The following is a 7,903-nucleotide window of genomic DNA, read 5'->3' on the forward strand; positions in this document are numbered from 1 at the left end:
AGGCTGGAGTACAGTGGCTTGATCGAGGCTCACTGCAACCTCTACCTCCCAGGTTCAAGTGAATTCTCGAGCTTCAGCCTTCCAAGTAGCTGGGATTACAGGCGTGCGCCATCATGCCTGGCTAATTTTTTTTATTTTTGTTAAGGACAGGGTCTCACCATGTTGGCCAGGCTGGTCTCGAACTCCTGGCCTCAAGTGATCCTCCTGCCTCAGCCTCCCAAAGTGGTGGGATTACAGGTATGAGCCACTGTGCCCAGCTGAGCTCGTTTATTTATTTATGTATTTATTTATTGAGATGGAGTTTCACTCTTGTTGCCCAGGTTGGGGTGCAATGGCGCAATCTTGGCTCACCACAACCTCCGCCTCCCGAGTTCAAGCAATTCTCCTGCCTCAGCCTCCCAAGTAGGTTGGATTACGGACATCCACCACCACACCCGGCTAATTTTTGTATTTTTAGTATAGATGAGGTTTCTCCATGTTGGTCAGGCTTGTCTTGAACTCCGGACCTCTGGCGATCTGCCCACCTCGGCCTCCCAAAGTACTGGGATTACAGGCATGAGGCACCATGCCCGACCCAGAGCTCACTTCTTTTTAACACTGAATAATGTTCAGTTGTCTGGATGTACCACAGTTTATATATCCATTTACCGATTGAAGGGTATCTTGGTTTTTTTCCCCAGTTTCGGCAATTATGAATAAAACTGCTATTAACATCTATGTGTAGGGTTTTGTGTGAACATGTTTCAACTCATATGGGTAAATACTGATACCAAATGTGATTACTGGATTGTATGATAAGAGTATGTATAATTTTATGAAAAACTGTCAAACCATCTTCCAAAGTGCCTATGCCATTTTGCATTCCCAGTAGCAACAATGAGAGTTTCTGTTGATCTAGCTCCTCACCAGCATTTATTGTTGTTGGTGTTTAGGGTTTTGGCCATTCTCATAGGTGTGTAGTGATACCTCGTTGGTTTTTGTTGTTGTTGTTGTTGTTGTTGTTTTGAGAAAGAGTCTCACTCTGTCACCCAGGCTGGAGAGCAATGGCGCAATCTCTGCTCACTCCTAGCTCTGCCTCCCAGGTTGAAATGATTCTCCTGATTCAGCCTCCCAAGCAGCTGGGAACACAGACACGCGCCACCATGCTCGGCTAATTTTTTTTGCATTTTTAATGGAGATGGGGTTTCACTATGTTGGCCAGGCTAGTCTTGAACTCCAGACCTCAGGTGATCTGCCCACCTTGGCCTCCCAAAGTGCTGAAATTACAGGTGTGAGCCACTGCACCCGGCCTACCTCATTGTTTTAATTTGCAATTCCCTAATGACATATTCTGTTGAGCATCTTTTCATATGCTTACCTGTCATCTGTGTATCTTCTTTGGTGAGGTGTCTATTCAGATAGTTTAGCCTTCTTTTTCTTTTTTTTTTTTTTTAAAAGACAGAGTCTCGCTCTGTCAACAGGCTGGAGTGCAGTGGCACGATCTTGGCTTACTGCAAGCTCCGCTTCCCAGGTTCACACCGTTCTCCTGCCTCAGCCTCCCAAGTAGCTGGGACTACAGACACCTGCCACCATGCCTGGCTAATTTTTTAGTATTTTTAGTAGAGACGGGGTTTCACCATGTTAGCCAGGATGGTCTCTATCTCCTGACCTCGTGATTGGCCCGTCTCAGTCTCCCAAAGTACTGGGATTACAGGCGTGAGCCACCATGCCCGGCCAGTTTACCCATTTTTTTTTTTTTTTTTTTTTTTGAGACGGAGTCTCGCTCTGTCGCCCAGGCTGGAGTGCAGTGGCCGGATCTCAGCTCACTGCAAGCTCTGCCTCCCGGGTTCCCGTCATTCTCCTGCCTCAGCCTCCCGAGTAGCTGGGACTACAGGCGCCCGCCACCTCGCCCAGCTAGTTTTTTGTATTTTTTAGTAGAGACAGGGTTTCACCGTGTTAGCCAGGATGGTCTCGATCTCCTGACCTTGTGATCCGCCCGCCTCGGCCTCCCAAAGTGCTGGGATTACAGGCTTGAGCCACCGCGCCCGGCCTACCCATTTTTTTAAAGCAGATTTTTCATTTTCTCAATATTGCGCTTTAAGAGTTAATTGTCCCGGCTGCGTGTGGGAGGCTGAGGCAGGGGAATCACTTGAACCTGGGAGGCAGAGGTTGCAGTGAGCCGAGATCACACCACTGCACTCCAACCTGGGCAATAGAGCGAGACTCTGTTTCAAAAAAAAAAGAAAAGAGCTCTTTGTATATTTTGGATAACAGTCTAACAGTCTTTTATCACACATGTCTTTTGCAAGTATTTTCTCCAGTGTGTGGCTTGTCTTCTCACTCTCTGTATAGTGTCTCTCTGGTGTTGTATCTAAAGAGTTAGCCTTAAAAAAAAAAAAAAAAAAAAAAAAAAAAAAAAAGCCTTAATTTGAATGTCATTTAGATTTTCTTCAATATTGTTTTACAGTTTTATCATTTTGCATTTTACATTTAGGTCTATGATACATTTCGAGTAAATTTTTGTGAAGGGCGTAATGTCTATATCTAGATTTGTGTGTGCATGTGTGTGTGTATATCCAGTTACTCTAGCACCATTTGTTGAAAAGACTATATTTTCTCCATTGTATTGTCTTCGTTGCTTTGCCAAAGATCAGTTGACTCTATTTATGAAGGTCTGGGTTTTTTTTGTTTTGGTTTGAGATGGAGTCTTATTCTGTTTTCCAGGCTGGAGTGTAGGGGCATAATCTTGGCTCACTGCAACCTCCACCTCCCAGGTTCAAGCAATCTTCCTGCCTGTGCCTCCCAAGTAGGTGGGAGTACAGGCGTGTGCCACCAAACCTGGCTAATTTTTGTATTTTTAGTAGAGACGGGTTTCACCATGTTGGCCAGGCTGGTCTTGATATCCTGACCTCAGGTGATCCATCCGCCTCAGCCTCCCAAAGTGCTGGGGTTACAGGTGTCAGCCACCACCCCCAGCCTGAAGGCCTATGGTTCTCTTTTCTGTTCCATTGATCAATTCATTTATTCATTTGACACATTCATACATCTTTATCACTGTAGCTTTTCAGTAAACTCTTGAAATCAGGTAGTGTCAGTCCTCTGACCTTGTCCTTCTTCAATATTATGTTGGCTATCCTGGGTCTTTTGCCTCTCCATATAAACTTTAGAATCAGTTGGTTGACATTCACCAAATAACTTGCTAGAATTTTGATTGGAATTGCATTAAATCTATAGATCAAGTTGGAAAGAAATGACATCCTGAGAATTTTGAGTTTTCCTAATCATAAACATGGTGTATCTGTCTTTAAAAAATATATAGGCCGGGCGCGAAGAGACTTCATCTCACTCTGTCACCCAGGCTGCAGTGCAGTGGCTTGATCACAGCTCACTGCAGGCTCAACCTCCCGGGATCAAGTGTTCCTCCCACCTGAACTTTCTAAGTAGCTGGGACTACAGGCATGCACCACCATGTCCAGCTCATTTTTAAATTTTTTGTAGAGATTGTGTCTTTTTATGCTGCCCAGAACTTCTGGGTTTGAACTTCTGGGCTCAAGTGATCCTCCTGTTTTGGTCCTCCTAAGTGCTGAGATTACAAGTGTGAGCCACTGTGCCCAGTCAGTATATCTCTCTATTTATTTAGTTCTTCTTAGATTTGTTTATGTATTTACTTTTTGTTTTCCCAAACAGGGTCTTACTTTGTCACCCAGGCTAGTGCAGTGGGGTGAAAACAGTTCACTGCAGCCTTGATCTCTTGGGCTCAAACGGTCCTCCAGCCTCAGTCTCAGTCTCCCAAGTAGTGCACTATAGGTGCCTGCCATTATACCTGGCTGATTTGTTTTTTGTGTGGATGGATGTCTCATTTTTTTGCCCAGGCTGGTCATGAACTCCTGGCTTCAAGCAATCCTCCCACCTTGGCCTTTTTTTTTTTTTTTTTTTTTTTTTTTTTCTGAGACAGAGTCTCACTCTATGGCCCAGGCTGGAGTGCAGTGGTGTGATCTTGGCTCACTGCAACCTCCGCCTCTCAGGTTCAAATGATTCTGCTGCCTCAGCCTCCTGAGTGACTGGGACTACAGGTGTGCACCATCATGCCTGGCTAATTTTTGTAACTTTTGCAGAGATGGGGTTTCACCATGTTGGCCAGGCTGGTCGCAAACTCCTGACCTCAGGTGATCCACCCTCCTCGGCCTCCCAAAGTGCTTGGATTTCAGGCGTGAGCCACACCACCCGGCGGCCGCTTGTTGTTGTTGTTGTTTTTAATTTTCTATAGATTTTATTACACATAATTATGTTATGAGACAAATGCATATCATTCCTAATTTATCAAATTTGTGAGCTTATTAATTTCAACAAAAATATATGACGCTCACCACACAAACAGGTAACTCTAAATCTACTCTGAAAATATAATGAATTGAGAAGTATTACCTATTTGGAGACTATGCATTATATGAAAGATAAAGAGATAAAGCTCCTGTTCTCACAGAACATATGGGGTCATTGGCGGCCAACCGGTAATGAAGTGAACTTATTGTAATATTTGGGAAAATACTTAGAAAACTAATAAATTGTCATGGACATTATTTATTATTGCTTTTATAAAAGACTTATAGGGCCAGGCATGGTGGGTCACGCCTGTAATCCCAGCGCTTTAGGAGGCTGAGGTGGGTGGATCACCTGAGGTCAGGAGTTCGAAACCAGCCTGGTCAACATGGCAAAACCCCATCTCTACTAAAAAATACAAAAATTAGCCGGGTATGGTGGTGGGCACCTGTAATCCCAGCTACTCAGGAGGCTGAGGCAGGAGAATCACTTGAACCTGGGAGGCGGAGGTTGCAGTGTGCCACGATCAAGATAGGCCACTCCAGCCTGGGTGACAGAGTGAGACTCTCTCTCAAAAAAAAAAAAAGTACTTAGAGATCCAGATGAGATTAGTTTAGAATAGAGGTTTTTAGTCTAGAAAATGTTCAATGTCTAATACAGTCATGGCTAATTAGAGACTAGATAACCTTTATAAAGGTAAGTAGGCTTGAAAACACTTGGAAACTGAGCAGTCTTATTTTGAACTAGCATGTTTTGATCAAACGTATGGAATTAATCAAGTAACAATTAAGAATTACTGGAATGCACCCTCATGCCAAATGACCACTAACATGCTATTTGCTACTATGATGACTCCTAGATTTGAGACAGATAGCATAAAAAATATTGCTGGCTATACAATGAATGTTACTCTTCTGCCTCTGCTCTCTAAAGAAAAATCTCATTTTTTCACATAAGAAACTCACTGAATTGAATGTTAATTACATTCAATTATAGGTAAGTACAACTGGGAGAAAGATAGGATAAGTACAACTGGGAGAAAGACAATACCTCTAATTGCCTAAGAAATCCATGAAATAATTAATCATCATAAGAGAATAATCATTTTCCAGTAGCCCCACTGCCATGAGCGGTAGTTTCATGAGCCTGGGCCACCTCCAGTGGATATTGAGAACCTATTATAGGTTTCAACCAACCAATTTCCATTCCATCTTGAAGGGCGGCTGCATATTGCTGAAATTCCTCCTTGGTTGAGGAAAAGAGAGTAACTCCAATTATACCCGACTCCTTTGCCATGGTGTCCCGTGGGTTTATTTCAGTAGTACTCTGTTGCCAACAACTATCACTCATCTTCTATGTGACAGAAGACTCAAATCTTTACTAAGATTTACATTAGCTAACATTTCCATAATTACATCAATTCCTTTCTCACCAACATATTTCTTAATTTTATCAGTATAGTTAACTTCTCTGTGATTGAACACTTAATGGACTCCATTTTGCAAAACCACCTTTTGTCCTTCCTCAGTACCAGCAGTGCCCAAAACCTTTAAGCCATAAGCTCTAGCAATTTGGCATGCTGTTAATCCAACTTCTCCAGTCGCCCCGTGAACCAGAACACCCTCCAGCTTCCACACGGGCGCTGTGGATCAGAGCTCGATAAGCACTAAAATATGGAATACTCATGGCAGCTCCTTGTTCAAAGTCCAGTTTTTCAGGCAGTTTGTAAACTGTGGTCTGCTGTAAGATTGTACTCTGCATAGTCCCCAGAGATCACGCTGCTAGTGAAAACTCTGTCACCTTTCTTGAAAGCAGATGCTTTATCTCTAACAGCTTCTATCATCCCAGCCACATCTGAGCCAGGAGTATGGGGTAAGGGTGGTTTTCTACCGTAAGTACCAGAGTGAATGAATGTCTCCATGGGGTCGACACCACATGCTTGGACCTTGATTAGAACTTGATGGTCTTTCGGAATCAGTACTGCAATATCCGACTGCTGTTTCAGGACTTCTGGTCTACCAAATTCAAAAACTCTAACAGCTCTCATCAACTTCTGTCCAGTTGCCATGGTGATCTAGATACAGAATCTAGAGTGGGAATTAAAATCTGTGAGGGTGGCCAGGAGTGGTGGCTCAGGCCTGTAATCCCAGCACTTCGGGAGGCTGAGGCGGGCAGGTCACGAGGTCAGGAGTTCGAGACCAGCCTGATCAACATAGTGAAACCCCGTCTCTACTAAAAATACAAAAATTAGCCCTGTGTGATGGCACATGCCTGTAATCCCAGCTACTCAGGAGACTGGGGCAGGAGAATCCCTTGAACCCCGGAGATGGAGGCTGCAGTAAGCTGAGATCATGCTACTGCACTCCAGCCTGGGCAACAGAGTGAGACTCTGTCTCAAAAACATAAATAAAACAAAATAAGATAAAGAAATAAAATCTGTGAGGGCTTCTTCAGATTCCAGAGGAGGAGGCCTGCCACACTGTCTCCTACTTTTGCCTTTTAAAAAAGGTTTTAATTTATGTAACATAGTTGCACATATTTTTGGGGTATATGTCAGTTTTTTTTTTTTTTTTTTTTTTTTTTGAGACGGAGTCTTTGTTCTGTCACCCAGGCTGGAGTGCAGTGGCCGGATCTCAGCTCACTGCAAGCTCCGCTTCCTGGGTCTACTCCATTCTGCCTCAGCCTCCTGAGTAACTGGGACTACAGGCGCCCACCACCTCGCCCGGCTAGTTTTTTGTATTTTTTTAGTAGAGACGGGGTTTCACCGTGTTAGTCAGGCTGGTCTCGATCTCCTGACCTTGTGATCCGCCCGTCTCGGCCTCCCAAAGTGCTGGGATTACAGGCTTGAGCCACCGCGCCCGGCCTTTTTTTTTTTTTAAGAGATAGAGTCTAACTATGTTGTCCAGGCTGGTCTCAAGGTCTTGGGTTCAAGCAATCCTCCTGTCTCGGCCTCCCAAATTGCTGGGATTATAGGTATAAGCCACAGCACCTGGCCATATGTGATATCTGGTACATGTATACAATGTGTGGAATGATCAAGTCAGGGTTATTGGCATATCAATCACCTCAAAAATTGATCTTTTCTTTGCGTTGGAAACATAACAATTCTTCTCTTTAACTAGTTTGAAACACACAATAAAGTGTTGTTAACCATAATTTCCCTAACATACTATCAAATACTAGAGCTTATTTCCTCTATCTGTATTTTTGTAAACATTAACCAACTCCTCTTCATCCTCCCTACCACCCCCCAGTTCTTAGATTTCTTTCATTAGAGTTTTGCAGTTATTCTTATATATATCTTATACATATTTTGTTGAATTTATACATCAGTATTCCATTTTGGGGGATGATAATATAAATGGTATTGACTCTAATGTCAAATTCTACTTGTTCACTGCTGGTATATAGGAAAGCAATTGACTTTTGTAGGTTAACTCTGTACCCTGTAACCTTGCTAGAATCACTTATTAGTTCTAGAAGTTTTTTTAAATTTATACTTTCAGATGTTCTACATAGACAATCATGTCATCCATGAACAAAGACAGTTTTATTTCTTTTTTCCAACCTTTTGTTTCCCTTTCTTGTCTTATTGCATTAGGTA

General features: G+C 43.1%; 1 pseudogene; it reads right to left on the reverse strand.

Annotated features, from left to right (window-relative positions):
* Positions 1-5,400: 5,400 nt before the first annotated feature.
* Positions 5,401-6,778, reverse strand: LOC119627112 (quinone oxidoreductase-like; annotated as a pseudogene).
* Between the last annotated feature and the right edge of the window lie 1,125 nt (positions 6,779-7,903).

This window comes from Chlorocebus sabaeus, chromosome 14 (assembly GCF_047675955.1).
Source record: "Chlorocebus sabaeus isolate Y175 chromosome 14, mChlSab1.0.hap1, whole genome shotgun sequence".
Taxonomy (NCBI): Eukaryota; Metazoa; Chordata; class Mammalia; order Primates; family Cercopithecidae; genus Chlorocebus; species Chlorocebus sabaeus.